Source organism: Ahaetulla prasina, chromosome 4 (assembly GCF_028640845.1).
Source record: "Ahaetulla prasina isolate Xishuangbanna chromosome 4, ASM2864084v1, whole genome shotgun sequence".
Taxonomy (NCBI): domain Eukaryota; kingdom Metazoa; phylum Chordata; class Lepidosauria; order Squamata; family Colubridae; genus Ahaetulla; species Ahaetulla prasina.
Genome location: NC_080542.1, coordinates 119,514,175 through 119,530,724, shown reverse-complemented (window position 1 = coordinate 119,530,724; position 16,550 = coordinate 119,514,175).

The window sequence follows — 16,550 nt, the reverse complement described above, 5'->3', positions numbered from 1 at the left end:
TTATATATTGCTGCCTGTTTGGAAAACTTATTCACTGATTGTGTGTGTGTGTGTGTGTGTGTGTGTGTGTGTGTGTTTTCTTCCACCCTCCTGAAATACCACCCACTTCATCCATATTTTCTCTTTTCCCCCCATTGTTTTCCCTTAGCATCCGCCTTCTTTTACTTTGCCCTTCCTGTAATTCTTTCCCTGATTCATCAGTGTTCCACCCAGTCTCCTGAGACTGTTTCTTTGCTTCTCTTGCCAATTTCCAGAACTGCACTTTTGTCGTTTTCTGCTTGCTTAGTCTTTAATTCATTCAGCCACATCTTCTGCATTCTAAAACATTCTTTTTATGCTTTGCAGGAAAATACATTATAATGGAATTTTCTTTGGTACTGAAAAAAAAATGGTTTGACTACAACTGAGTTTGTTATTACACAGGAATAAACCTTTGGTATGGAAAGATAACATTAGAGGAAAACAACTGGCAGTAAGAATTCAAAATACTTAAACAGAGAAATGAGAAATGTCTTGGGTTTTTTTTTCCCTAGCTCGTTTCCTAAATTCCCTTACGATAAAATGGAAATTTAACTTCAGTCCATTTGGAAATATCTCTTGTATAATGCCAGAAACCACAGGCTATGATTGCAAGAGAGAAAAGACTATGTTACATTCTACAAGGGTTATTAGGCTTGACAGCTCAGGACAAGGAAGTGAAATTATTATATTGGAAAATAAAATCCAAAATTTGTGATGTTTTTCTCCTGAAGGATAAGAAGATTATGATGGCTTTTTAGACAATTGGATTGTTGTTGTTTTTCTTTATTCAATATTTCAAAATGCCAGGTGGCATAGCATTATTGTATTTACTTCTTTTTAAGATGAATCTCAAGGCATCCCCTTTGTGACTTGAGAGAAAGCATAACTAGCTATTATGGCAATGCTAACCAAGAGGTCACAGGCAGCACATACTCTGGGACAGAAGACATAAACCAGCCTTTCTCCTGAGTCCACCTGCCCATTACTTTCTACTGTAACAGGTATGAAAAAGGGATGAGCTTAAGTGTTACATAATAATAGCTGTCATCATCACTATTATCATCTCTTTGTGGATGCTCTCAGTTTGCAACTATTGCTCCAGGAAGATTGGCTTTTTGCTGGGCTTCATCAACTAAAATAATTTATTTTATTTTTCAAAAATAACCTATTAAATATGACTAGGGTAGAGTGCAAACTGTAGGGTAGGGTAGGGTACAAGCTATAATTCAAGAATGATAAATGGAAATAAATAGTTAAACTTTGTGAATATTGAAAAAAATTATTTTCTCTACTCCTATGCCGGTCAAAAATATATTTGTCACAATATTTGTAAGAAATTACAATTCATGTAATGTATGTCACACAGTTCCTAGAGCATCTAATGCAACAAAGTATCTTTAGCCAAAAAAGTTTACAACTAAAAAACATTATGCACATGATACTGAAGAGGCATTTAAGATAAAGATAACTTCTGATAGCAGCAGTGGTGGGTTTCAACCAGTGTTATCACTGGTTCACTTCGCACACATGCTTTGTGTGCGTGTGCTCACTTCGCACAAGCGCGTTGAATTTCAGAACAGCCGAGGCACAGCAATCCACTCTGTCGTGCCTATCAGCTGGACTAAAAACGAATGGATATGGGTAGGTATAGCGCAGGGGCGGGTGGGAGGGCCCAACTAATGGTCGGAGCAAACTGGTTCACTCTCACCTCACCATCTCTGCTACTGTTTTGCCCTAACCAGGGAGAACCAGTAGCATCCCACCACTGGATAGAAGGCCCATGCTTATAATATGATATCATCCAAAAAAAACCCTCAAACATAGATTAGCTGATGTAAAAGTAGGAAGAAATCTGATTAGAACTTGGATGAGAAATGATCAAAAGTGGAAAGTTTTCCCAAGAAAATATGAGTGCAATGAAATCAGTAAAATAACTTTTGCCATTTTTGTTGAAATGTTTGTTTGCTTATTGTCACTCTTTTACTTGTCTCGGCAGGTACTTGGATTGGATTGGTGGCAGGATTAGTTTTGTTGATTGAAATTGCAATGACTATCCTTTCAAAGGAGAAATTGCCAAGAACACAAGTAAAGCCTTGTATTGTGTTCAATCAAGCTCTAGAATGGAAGAAAACAAGGAGAAAATGGCCTATTTACTTGGTTATGTTTTTAAATCTCACTATCAACAAGAAGCACATAAAAAATGTTTCAGTCCTAGATGATTTTAAATGGAAACAAGCATCAGAATATAGGAAATTGCATCTTTAGGGCTTTAGACAATCTGCGATGTGAAAAACATTTTACAGCCAATCCAACATTAGTAGAAAATCAGTGATTCATGGAAGAGCTACAGTTTTTAACAAAACCTTTACAAGGGTGAAATGAATATCACCTTACATAAGTATTTCTGGGAACTTCTTCACATTACTAGCAACAGATATGAATACAAAAATACAAAAACTATTTAACATTTAAAATCCTATATTTTTTTTAAAAAATTAACTCTCAGATGCCAATGGATTCTATATTGCTGATTTTGGCCTTTTCTGTCAAAATGATTTTGCATGATGTATAAAAGGCTTCAGCATTGAACCAATTGGATTGAGTAACTGGTGAACTATCATCAATTAGATTCATGTGCAAACAACATCCTGGAGTTCATTCCAATTCACTTTGACCAAGCTGTCACCTAAGAAAGTCCGATATCTTAATAGCAGAGTACATTGAGGCAAGCTCCATTTCTATATCTCCAATGTAGAAAATTTAAGTTTTCAAGAATGGGTCATACTGCTATCAGATCATCTCTTTTGTATCATTATACTTCCCATCTTTTGCCTTTATTGATTATATAGTAATTTCTTTGATTGTTATGAACTTCCCATAATCATTCAAAGTTGGCAATGTACAGATGATGTTGTTGTTGTTGTTGATGATGATGATGATGATGATGATGATCTTCTTTTAATAGCTGGAATTTTTGTTTCTTAGGTTAGAAATGACAAACAGGGAATTTGATTTCCTAAATATACATTGGCCATGAGACTGTATATTTTCAGTTTCATAAAGTTAAAAAACTTCATTAAAACTTATACCTCTTAATAAATTGTATTAGTTGGAAAAGGTGCTATCAGATTCCTGACTTTTTTGCCCATAAACTATCACAGGTCTTCATTGCTTTGGGAGTAATTCTATCCATATTAAATAGGAAAGCAGAGCTGCTAAAAGTTTTGGTTTATCAATATCAGCTACAATGTGAATGTGGCTTTCCTTGATTATTCCTATTTAGTGTGTCCTGCAAGAGGGGGCAGCTGATCACCAAGAATGTACTAGCTATGGAGTTGTATCTTAGTCCAAACACTTGATACATTTCTTCTTTAACAGCTCATCTCTGAAGGCAAATTTTGTAGTTTTGTCTTGGGATGGAAGATGGATGACATCCTTTTGGTCTGTACATCACATATACTTTCAAGTATTAATAATTTCATAATTTAATCAACATTCCATTCAATAATTCAGAGTTACATATAAATCTGTGCAGATTATATTCCTCCAGTAGTTTGAGACAAATAGATGAATACCAAATTCATTCTCATCCGGGGTGACATGATAGCCATGTTCCGATATCTCAGGGGTTGCCACAAAGAAGAGGGAGTCAGACTTAAGGCTTCTGCGCATGCGCAAGATGGCTGCTTAACCGGGAGATCGGGAGGACGACGATCCGGTGAAGTGGGGGATGGCGACGCTCAGGCGGCCTGCCGAGCAGCCTACGCCCCCTGGCTAGGTCTATTACCATCTGAGCAGCCGTGAGAGGGGTCTTGGGACCTCCTTGGACTCACGGCTGCCGAGACCGAAGCCGGGGAAGAGCGAGCTGCGAACGGCAGCCATTTTACTACCCGGCCGGGCGGGACCCGAAGAAGGAAACAGCTGGGCATGGAGGAAGGACGCCGGTACCTAGGTGGCCTGCCGAGCGGTTTCGCCCCCCGATCCGGTATGTCATCTTTCGGGCAGCCGGGGGAGAGGTCTGGGAGCCTCTCTGGACCCCCGACTGCCGGGAACGAGGTCGAGGGATGGGCGAGCTGCGGATGGCAGCCACTGGGCTACGGACGAGGCTGCGGCTTGGATTTGCTGTTGGAAGCCGCAGCTGGGTTTTTCCCCCCGTTTCGTTGCTTTCTTGGCATCTGACGTCTTCGGATGGTTTCTGGGCTCTCCAGCTCTTCTTGACTTCCCCTGACCCCCTCTGGACTTGGTGGAGGGGCCTAGGGTGAAGGGCTGTGAAAGATCCCTCTTGTGGCCCCCACCGGAGGTGTCCTGGCCTAGCTTGGCCTGGTCAGGCCTAGCGGGGCCTGCCTCTTCTCGGACTAGGAGTTGCATTACCATCTGCAACATGGGTCAGTTGCATTTGTCATCTTGCACTTTATATGGCCGGCTGGAGTTTAGGGGTTATGGCCATTTTTGGGACTGTCCGGGAAGGTGATTGGGGACCGAATGGTGTTTTGGGGCCCTACTCTGCAACATCTTTTGAGGAAACATCCACTTTGGAAATCTCGGTGACGCCACGAACGGGGGAGATGAATACCACCTCTATTAGGATGGATTTTAGGACTGAGCTTTCCGCAGAGTCATAATAACTTTTTACTATCAGACTGCATCTGCGACTTATACCATCTTGTATCAGCTTTAAGCCAGCCACCATCTGAAGATATTTGGAAGATGGGTATCCACTTGGACTTGGCATTACATCCTGCCACCCCAGACATTACATTGCTACCTCACGTCGTCTTCTCTCTCCTGTTTATGCTTTTAACTTATTTATGCGATATTCTGCCTTAGAACTCTTGCGCCTGCGAGGTGCCCCCGCCTCGCAGGAATGGCCCGCCGCATTATCAAGGGCCGGCCTCAATGACGGGTCCTGGGACCCACAGAGGTGGCATGCGAAAAAAAAGAGCCTTTGGGGGTTTTTAGATAGGGCTTTTTTAAGGGGTGGGAGGGTTAGGGCGGGCGTTGGGGGTAGCCCGTCGGGAGGGGAGCCAGTCCTTGCGCGTGCTCGTGACGGTTCTTTAATAGGTTCGGAGGTTAGGGGGGGAGATTGCGTTCCTGTTGGTGAGGGTGGCCCGATTTCCACGGTAAGTGGGAGGGGCAGATATGGCGGAAGGGGGGGATCATATCGTTCTGGGGGGGCGCGCGCCCAATGTTTGCAAGCGGTCGCGCCCCCCGATCCCTCGTCCTTTTCCCGTTCCCCGGATGGTCAAGACCCCCAGAGCCTGGGCCTGCGGCTGATGTTATGCAACGCACGGTCCGTAGTTAATAAGGCCCCCCTAATATATGACCTTATCCAGGGGGGCGCTGCGGACCTTATAGGCGTTACGGAAACCTGGCTGGGAAAGGAAGGGGGTGTGCCCCTTGTGGAGATGTGCCCGCCGGGTTTCCGTGCATTCCATCAGCCGAGGGCTCAGGGTAGGGGTGGGGGGGTGGCGGTTGTGATTAGAGAGAGCCTAGAGCCGAGGGAGACCACTGTACCTCAGATTGCCGGGTGCGAATCCCTCTTTGTGAGATGGGGTCATAGGTGCCAGATGGGTTTGCTGATCACGTACCTGGCTCCTTGCTGCGTGACAGCTGCCCTGCCCGAGCTCCTGGAGATGCTGGCCGGGGTGGCAATTGAGACCCCCAGACTTTTAGTTATGGGGGACTTTAACTTGCCATCGTCCGGCTCGTCGTTCACGGCAGCTCGGGAGTTCATGGCTTCCATGACGGCCTTGGACCTGACCCAAGTAGTTGATGGCCCTACTCACATTGGGGGTGGCACTCTGGACCTGATTTTTGTCTCTGGTCAGTGGTCGAGAGATCTGGACTTAAAGGAAATAGTCACTGAACCTTTGTCATGGTCAGATCACTCTCTCCTTCGTCTGGACTTTCTGACCGCCATTCACCACCGCAGGGAGACGGAGCCGACACGTTGGTTCCGTCCCAGGTGCCTGATGGACCCGGAGGGGTTCCGGACGGAGCTTGGGCCATTTCCTGAGGGTCTGGCTCACGGCTCGGCTGAGGAACTTGTTGCGGCCTGGGAACGGGCTGCGGCGGGGGCCTTAGACCGTGTCGTGCCTTTGCGGCCTCTGACCCGGCGCAGGTCCCAACCGGCTCCTTGGTTCTCCGAGGAGCTGAGAGGGATGAAGCGCCGGAGAAGACGCCTAGAGAGTTCCTGGAGGTCCAGCCGTTCAGAAGCTGATCGGACACTAGTGAAGTCCTATACTAGGGCTTACCTAGTGGCATTGAGGAAGCGAGGCGAGCTACGCCTCCTCATTGCATCGGCAGATAACCGCCCAGCCGCCCTGTTTCGGGTGACCCGCTCCCTCCTACACCAGGGGGAGCGGGATGACCCGTTGCAGGGACGTGCTGAGGAGTTTAACGGTTATCTATACGATAAAATCGTTCAGCTTCGGGATGGTTTGGACCAAGATTGCGGTGATACGGGTGAGACGGCTGATGGTGGTCTTGGTGACATTTTATGGGATGAGTTTGACCCTGTCGCTCCCGAGGACATGGACAGGCTGTTAGGGAGGCTGAATGCCACCACGTGTTTACTGGACCCGTGCCCCTCCTGGTTGGTGCTGGCCACGCAGGAGGTGACACGAGGCTGGCTCCAGGCGATTACGAGCGCTTCCTTGGTGGAGGGTGTCTTTCCGGCTGCCTTGAAAGAGGCGGTGGTGAGGCCCCTCCTCAAGAAGCCTTCCCTGGACCCGGCTGTTTTAGGTAATTATCGTCCGGTCTCCAACCTTCGCTTCGCGGCGAAGGTTGTAGAGAGTATGGTGGCATATCAGTTTCCCTTGCACCTGGATGAAACTGTCTATCTAGACCTGTTCCAGTCCGGTTTCCGGCCCGGTTACAGCACGGAGACGGCTTTGGTCGCGTTGGTGGATGATCTCTGGAGGGCCAGGGATAGGGGTTGTTCCTCTGCCCTGGTCCTATTAGACCTTTCAGCGGCTTTTGATACCATCGACCATGGTATCCTGCTGCACCGGTTGGAGGGATTGGGAGTGGGAGGCACCGTTTACCGGTGGTTCTCCTCCTATCTCTCCGACCGGTCGCAGTCGGTGTTGACAGGGGGGCAGAGGTCGGCCCCGAGGCGCCTCACTTGTGGGGTGCCGCAGGGATCGATCCTCTCGCCCCTTCTGTTCAACATCTACATGAAGCCGCTGGGTGAGATCATCAGTGGGTTCGGTGTGAGGTACCAGCTGTATGCGGATGACACCCAGCTGTACTTTTCCACACCGGACCACCCCAACGAAGCTATCGAAGTGCTGTCCCGGTGTCTGGAGGCCGTACGGGTCTGGATGGGGAGAAACAGGCTCAAGCTCAATCCCTCCAAGACAGAGTGGCTGTGGATGCCGGCATCCCGGTACAGTCAGCTAAATCCGCGGCTGACCATCGGTGGCGAGTCATTGGCCCCGATGGAGAGGGTGCGCAACTTAGGCGTCCTCCTGGATGAACGGCTGTCTCTAGAAGATCATTTGACGGCCGTCTCCAGGAGAGCGTTCTACCAGGTTCGCCTGGTGCGCCAGTTGCGCCCCTTTCTGGACCGGGAGGCCCTATGCACGGTCACTCACGCTCTCGTGACGTCTCGCCTGGATTACTGCAACGCCTCTACATGGGGCTTCCTTGAAGGGCATCCGGAGGCTACAGTTAGTCAGAATGCAGCTGCGCGGGTGATAGATGGAGCCCTCGTGGCTCCCGTGATAACACCCATCCTGCGCAGGCTGCACTGGCTACCTGTGGCCTTCGGTGCGCTTCAAAGTTTTGGTGACCACCTTTAAAGCGCTCCATGGCATAGGGCGGGTTATCTACGGGACCGCCTACTGCGACCAGATACCTCTCACCGACCCGTGCGCTCTCACAGAGAGGGACTCCTCAGGGTGCCGTCAGCTAGGCAGTGTCGTCTGGCGACGCCCAGGGGAAGGGCCTTCTCTGTGGGGGCTCCCGCCCTCTGGAACGAACTCCCCCCAGGACTCCGTCAACTTCCAGATCTTCGAACCTTCCGTCGCGAGCTCAAGACTCATTTATTCATCTGTGCAGGACTGGCTTAGATTTTTAAATTTAGAGGGGTTTTAAATTGATTTTAATATTTATATTTCTATTTTTATTAATTGGTATTATTAATTATTGGCATTAGAATAAGTCTTTTAATGATTATTTTAATTTGTATATTGATGTTTTTATATGCCTGTAAACCGCCCTGAGTCCTTTGGGAGATAGGGCGGTATATAAGTTTAAATAAATAAATAAATAAATAAATAAATATTCTCTAAAGCACCTGAGGGGAGGACAAGAAGCAATGGGTGGAAACTAATTAAGGAAAGAAGCAACCTAAACTAAGAAGAAATTTCCTGACAATTAGAACAATTAATCAGTGGAACAACTTGCCTCCAGAAGTTGTGAATGCTCCAACACTGGAAGTTTTTACCATGTTCCCCAAAAAGAAGACCCTGTCTTATATTTTTTGAACCCCAAAATAAAGGCTTGGCCTTATTATCAGGGAGGGTCTTATTATTTTGGGGTGCAAGAGGAAGTGTGGCCACTTCATGGCTGCTTCTATGTTTCGCTGCTATGGCAGCGCAACACAGCCATTCGTCAGCTCTTAGCAAGTTTGAGAAGTTTGATTGAACTCGCAAGGATTTTTTTACCCTACATGTTTGCCTGCAGACAACAGCGAGAAACACGATGGAGCTGCAAGGCAGGTAAGACGGCTCCATGTGTCCCAATGGTACTGTAACAGCAGCATCTCGCTTTTCCCCTGCCCTACCTGCCATCCCTCTCAACAAAGAGGCAGTGGGGAAGGGCAGCAGCTAGGCTGCTGTTACGATACCATGCTCACCACCTCCTGCACCCCCAAAATAATAAGACACCCCCCCCCCGATAATAAGGCTGAGCCCTTATTTCAGGGTTCAAAAAAATATAAGACAGGGTCTTATTTTTGGGGAGACATGGTAAAAACTTCCAGTGTTGGAGCATTCACAACTTCTGGAGGCAAGTTGTTCTACTGCACAAATCAGTTGTGAATGGCGGCTGGAGTGACTCAGCTAATCCGATTAAGGGGCCGAGAAGCCCTGAGGTGATCGGGAAAGGGAAGGGCTTCCTACTATGCTGGGCTTTAAATAATCTTTAAATTATTTGTATGTTCTTTTCTTTATTCCACATGCATTGCATGAACATACAAATGGATCTCCTGTTCTCTGCAAAGGAATATTTCTATGAATATTAATATATACTGCTAGTTCATAGTCTGTCTTTTTTAAAAATAATTTTATTAAAGATTGCAATTAGATTAAAAATATATAATATCAAGTTTTACAAAAATAAAAAATTATACAAATGAAAAGATTAGAAAGATAGAAATTGTAAAAAAGAAAAAATAGAAATGAAGGAAAAAGTAAAGAACAAGAAGAAATACATAGAAAAATTACTTCTCCCTTTAACATAACAAGTGCAATTTTAGTAACATCACTTTCTCTGAGAATATAACAGAATAACTCTTCTTCCTACATCTTATCTCTTACCTATAAACAATTTCTTAAAGTCTCATTTCAGTCCTGGTCAGTGAAAGTGCATTACCAAAAACATTCATACAGTAGATACATATAATATGTAGCTATAGTACATACATACATACATACATACATACATACATACATACATACATACGTCTTGATCAAATAAATCTATTTTATATTACTTCCCTTTGCTTTTAACAATTCTAATCTTTAATTCCTTAAATATTGTCCCAGAAAGTGATTTTTTTCCATTTTCTCTTTATCTCTGCTCAGAAAATTTTTGAAAAGTTTGATATGTCTCTTTTGTAAATCTAAAATATTACAGCACTCAAAGTGCCTGTTAGGATTGTTATTTGTATATTCTTTTGAATTATTAAGACATCAACCAACTTCATTTGTATACTGTCAGGCCCAGCTCAAAAATGGCATAGAACATATATCAGTTCTAGTCAATGTTGAATTCTTTATTTTCTTAAACTGAATAGGCAGAATATTCCAGACTAAACCTTTACTATCCTAACTGATATATTTTGGGAAATTCTACAAAATAACTATCCTAAATTTCTTCTTCTGCCTCCTATCCAGCTCCAGGATATGTTATCATTTGCCTTACAATGTCCTTAGAATATTTAAAGTTTATCATTTTTAAATCCACATTCAAAATGTTTCAGTCTTAGTCTTGTCCAGTAAAACACGTTCCTCTTCTATAGCTTCTTTTAAATCCAGTTTGTCTGACAATCCTAAAATTGTCTAGGAAGGCACCATATGAATACAAAGCATAGAATAGTTAAAATAGTTAAAATAGAGAGAACTTCCCTGAGGATGGGTTCCAGCATGGATCCAAAAACTTGTAAGACTAAATTTCTGGCCTCGGTGACCAACCCAGATTAGATCTTACAATCGTAAAATTAACTTCTGAATGGATTGTTTCCCAATTCAGTTCATCCAAAGTTAAGAGTATTCTGTTCCATTCTGTATTAATGGGTTCAATGTAAGTGTTCTTCTTTAATTAAAATCTGTAGTTCTTTCTAGTTCCCTCTAGTGTCAAACCTTCAAAGTCTCAAGTTTTTTCCAAAGCATCAACATTTTTCAATAGGAATGTTTCTTGTAATTAATTTCAAAATCCTTATTTTTACATAATTCAAAACAAAAGCATTTTCCCATTAAAAGGATTATTGTTATTAATTTCAAAATCTTATTTCAAATCTATGTGGACTCTTAGTTCATTTGTAATTTTCCAAAATCAACATTTTAGTAATCCTTTTGCTGTTTATTTTAAAAGAGATCTTTTTAAAATCTTTAAAATTGTATAAAATTTCTTTCATAAAAAAATTCTTTTCTTTTGTTTCTTTCTTTTCTTTTCTTTTCTTTTCCTTTCTTTTCTTTTTTTGGCCCCAGGCTTAGTCATTTCCATCACCACCACCCCAACATTCTGCTTTCAATTTTGTACTATATGGCTGTTCTACAATGAGCTAGAGCCATGATGGTGAACCTAAGGCATGCCCTCTCTTTGGGCATGTGAGCTGTCATCCCAGTTCAGCTCTGCTGCACATGCCTCCAGCTGACCACCTTGTCATCAGGTCTCTGCTCTGCATGCGTGAGGAGTGGGTGGGATGCGTGCAGGTGGAGCGCACACATACACAGGGGTGGGGTGCATGCAGGGGGCATGTGTGCATGCTTGGGGGTGGATGCATGTGGAAGGGCGGGGAGTACATGAGGGGGCCCTTGTGCACATGTGCCGGCGCTGAGAATATGCCTGGGGCCCAAGTGTGCATTGTATTTTGGGGATTCAGGCATGAGCTTTGGGCACTCAGTCTAGACCCGTGCGCTCTCACAGGGAGGGACTCCTCAGGGTGCCGTCAGCCAGGCAGTGCCGACTGGCGACACCCAGGGGAAGGGCCTTTTCTGTGGGGGCTCCCACCCTCTGGAACGAACTTTCCCCAGGACTTCGCAAACTTCCTGACCTTCGAACCTTTCGCCGCGAGCTTAAGACACATCTATTTATTTGCGCAGGACTGGACTAGAATTTTAAATTTTAAATTTGGTTTTAACGGGGTTTTATTATCTTATTGTAATTTTTTAATATTCGGCCTTATTTAATAAGTTTTTAATTGGTGTTTTATTTTGTATTTATATGTATGTTTTTATTAGGCTGTAAACCGCCCTGAGTCCCTCGGGAGATAGGGCGGTATAAAAATGCGATTAAATAAATAAATAAATAAATAGAAAAAGTTAACCAGCACTGAGCTAGTGGATATGCATATGCTTTAAAGTATTTTCTACTATTTTTAATTTGCTTTGCTAGTTTGATTTTTTTTTTCTGTTTTCCAATCACTTTAAACAATTTGCACGCTGCTCCAGGTAATGTTGAGTATTGAAGTGAAGAGAGATACAATAAAAACTAATTAAGACACAACAATGCCTTCAATACACTATCAAATAAAAAAAATAACAATATCTGCACGTTCCTGACATATCCAATAACAAATCTTAAACATATATAAAATGGAACTATAAAATTTGTGGGAAGGAAGATTTTTAGGATCACTGTTTATTCAGTTATTCCAGAACGGAATTTTCTTGTTCCCAATCCAAATAAACAGTTTATCATCATCACCATTTTCTTACCAACCCTCCTGTAATTTTTTTGAAGTTATGTACACTCACTTGCTTTGACCTACAACTTCATGGTTCGGTAACCTTACATTGTGTAAATTTGTACAAGTTCTTATACTCCTTATAAAAAGGGCAGGAAAAAAATATGTCTCCTTCACAGGAAATACTGGATATCATGAATGTTGGGAGGCAAGGCTCACCCAGGCATTAGCTTACCCTTGCAGGCTTGGTAATTAAGGAATGACTCTGAAATGGCAGAGAGGATCCATTTCAATTTTGCATCTAGCTCATAGTTTTACTCATTTAAATACTGCTGATTTGAATGCCAAGTATTTTTAATACCCTAGCCAACAGTTTTGCTTCCTAAAAACTTTCACATGTTTATACTGTGGCATTTCAGGCAATCATCTGGAAAAGTCATTTGCATGACTGGAACTCTTTCTGGAAGGAAGGTGATATAGCTCGACCATGTGCATTGTGCAACCATGTGACTTGGCAAGCAGAAATCTGTTTGCTGTTATGTAAGGCAGACCATTAGCAAAGCAATTGTCCCAATGGATCCTATGGCATGTTCATGACATTTAAACTTCAGAGGTTTCATTTGGGAACAAAAAACTAGAAACTGCCAGCAGTCAGCAGCACCTGTTTCTTTCTTTCCCTGGTGGCTGCCTTTCTGACTGAGAGGCAAAGGCTCTGACTTTCTGCTGATTGCTATGTAGAAAGAAAATATTTATAAACACCCTGGTCTGATCTGACCTGAGGCTTGAATTATAACTGAAGAATCCAAAACAAATATATTTTATTTAGTTTAAGAGTAGGGATATATGGGACTACAGTACATTTCTACTGAACGAGTTTTTAAATATGGATAAGATGGCTTTACATCCCGAATGATTAAATTCCTTTTCTAAATTTAGCCTAATCTACTTGACTCAGCTAATGAGAAGACAAAAGGTGTTTCTTTTCTAAAATCTTTTCTTTATATCTCTTTGGGTAGATCATAAAATATAAGAAAATTCTCCTGGAAGGAAAAGAGATCACACTGCAAACATATCAAAGGATATAACTTTCCTTTTCATAATCAGTGTTGCCATCCAGAAAGAATTATTTAATAGCATCTGCAGTTATTTCTTCTAATCTGAACAAAAAGGAGCATGTTATATATTTTAAAGTTCTAGCTCCTTTCTCTCTCTCTCTCTCTCTCTCTCTCTCTCTCTCTCTCTCTCTCTCACACACACACACACACACACACACACACACACACACACACACACACACACAAATTCAGTATATGTTCTCCGTACAAGAAATTCCATGTATTGATATTCTAAAGCTGTGATGGTAAATCTATGGAATGTGTGCCACAGGTGGCACGCAGAGCCCCCTCTGTGGGCATGCCAGCCATAGTCCCAGTCCAGCTCTATTATGGAAGCGCACGAGCTTCCCGCAGGCCAGCTGGTCTTCGTATCTTTGGAGGACAAGGGGCATGCACTGGGGACATGCACAGATATGCATGTGCATGTGCATGCATGGGGATGCATGTGCATGCGTGGGGGCAGTAAGCATGTGGGGCGGATGCGTGGGCATGCGGGGGCAGGTTGTGTGCAAGAGGGACTCACGTGCATGTGCGGGGGCAGGGTACATGCATGGGGGTGGGGCACATGTGCGGGGGTGCTCATGTTGCATTGGGAGGGCACACCCGCTTGTTTGCACACATGCACGCATGCTTTCAGCACTTGGCTCCAAAAAGGTTAATCATCACTGTTCTACAGAAAAAAGTAAAATTATTATTAGATGTGTATGAATGTGATAAAGATGATTTATACACATAGAAATTAAATTAAATTTTAAAAAGGGCCTGAGAATGAAGCAAAGTGTAGAACTACAGCAGATAGTTTGGCTATATGTTCAGAACCTAATCAAGTGTTATATAGCAAGAAATATATATATATGTATTCATTTAAATATATTTTAAACCGAATATCTAAGGGAATCAAATTATCTAAGGAACATTTTCCATTTTTTTCCAATTCATGTCCATGCAAGTGGGAAAATGCAAGTGGGAAAATGCAAGTGGAAAAATGACCATTACATCTATTGTAATATCCTTCCTGTAAAAGACTACTTCAGCTTCAATCGCAATAATACAAAAGCAAACAATAGATTTAAACTTAATGTCAACCGCTTCAAACTTGACTGCAGAAAATATGACTTCTGTTACAGAGTTATTAACGCTTGGAACTCATTACCAGACTCCATAGTCTCTATTCAAAATCCCAAAATCTTCAACCAAAAACTGTCTACTATTGACCTCACCCCATTCCTAAGAGGACTATAAGAGCACAAAAGTGCCTACCGTTCCTGTCCTATTGTTCTCTTCATTATAGTATTATATGCATACTTATACTTTTACTTATATATACTTTTTCTCTCATGATGAATTATTGTTTATGTTGATGATTGTATGTACTGTTGTGACAAAAATAAATAAAAAAAATGGCTTAATCTATACCTCAAGTAAAAGTCAGCACCTTCTTCTCACCTTATTCTAAAGAACTGTTTGCAACTAGATGTATGGAGAGCTCACATGTGCAAATAGAGACTAAGATTTCTTCCATTTAAAGGACTGGAAGAGGGAGTGGTGACACGCTCCAGCATGCTAGATCAGGACTATATTAAGTTTAGGGATAAAAACAGAGGCAGAAAATATGCTTGTGGTTTACTTTATTTTCTAAGATGAATGGATACGAATATATCCATTCTTTATTCTGTCTTCAAAAAGAAGCACTCAAATCTCATGGCAAAGAATATTGCTTTTGTGAAATCTATCAACAATATCAAGACAAGGACAAATCACTCAGGAATCCATTGTCTCTGCTTGGAGTAAATGCCAAGCATAACTCTGTGTTCCAAATTGTGTTTCGTAATATTAGTACGGTAGGTCCTGAACTGTCTGTCTTATTTGAAGACGTTGATTCAAGAGAAACAGATTTTCTATGAAAGGATTTACTAGTGATAGGATTCTTGATATAGATAAATAATTTCATTCATTATAGTTCATCTGTACCACTTACCCTCTGAAAACTCCATTTCTTACGCTTTTCTTTGCACACACACACACACACACACACACACACACACACACGGAAAGAATTCCCAGAATTATAGGGTGCACTTGTAATAGAAGAAGTGCTGCCTTTCTCTGAGTCAAAGCTTGTTCTATCAAATCAGTTTTGACTGGCAGTGGATCACTAAGCTTGGTGATTTATCATGGGAACCCTGGCATGTAAGAGATGTAAGGATGAAAAAGGAGAATTTATATCTACATCATCCCGTTTAGTTAATTTGAAATAAATATTTGTTTATTTTTCTGTATTAGCAGTCCATCTTTAAGGATGTTATGAAGCATTTTCATTCCCTACTGAATTTTATGGTCCGAACAGAATGGTGCAATTCATCAGATTAAAAGATAAGATCTCACCCAAAATAATCTAATGATCTTTCTTATTCAAGATGGGTTGGATTCTTTATCTATATGGTCAGACATCCATCAATTACAACATACTAATAATTTTAGCATAAATATGCTCTCTATTTTATTTTCTTTGAAAATCCAAGATTATTAATTTGTTTCTTCTCCACGAGTAGTGTATTTGATTATGCCTGAGGTAGAAAGCTGGACTCTTTCACTAAACATTTTATTTTGTCTGGAAATCCTGGCACTTTTCTATATTCACTCAACTGTCAAATATGGAGCCCAGCTTTCACATTACTGTTCTGCAACTTCAACCTATTTTAGTTTAATAGGCAAAGTAGGATCATATGAGTGCAGCATTTTGGCCAATCGTTTGATTATTTTGGACAATTTGCAAACAGCAGATTGGCGTACTTCTTGCTATCAACTGGCAAAACAACTTCATGCTCATTGTCAGAGATTTCAAAGACTGCCCTGCTGATTGTTTTAACTATCAGCTATCATTTTATGTTGGTGTAATTTCTCGATTATGCCAGGCAACGAACAGACATTATATGAATGATATTACCAAAACAGTAAGCCCTTCGTTAGTGTGGGAGGAATGTACTTATTAATTTTTTTTAAAAAAATGAAATGGAATGAGAATGGGAATGGGAATGGGAGTGGGGAGGAGAGGAGAGGAGAGGAGAGGAAAGGAAAGGAAAGGAAAGGAAAGGAAAGGAAAGGAAAGGAAAGGAAAGGAAAGGAAAGGAAATCTAATCAGTAGTCTGTGGGTGGGAACCAAGCTATAAAGTAGGCGGGCTATTAAACCAGAATGCAGAAATAGCTCCTCTAAAAGTTCAAACTACTTTTCAACTATAGTTTGCTTAAACACTGAAGTTGATAGCTCTTGGAAGAAC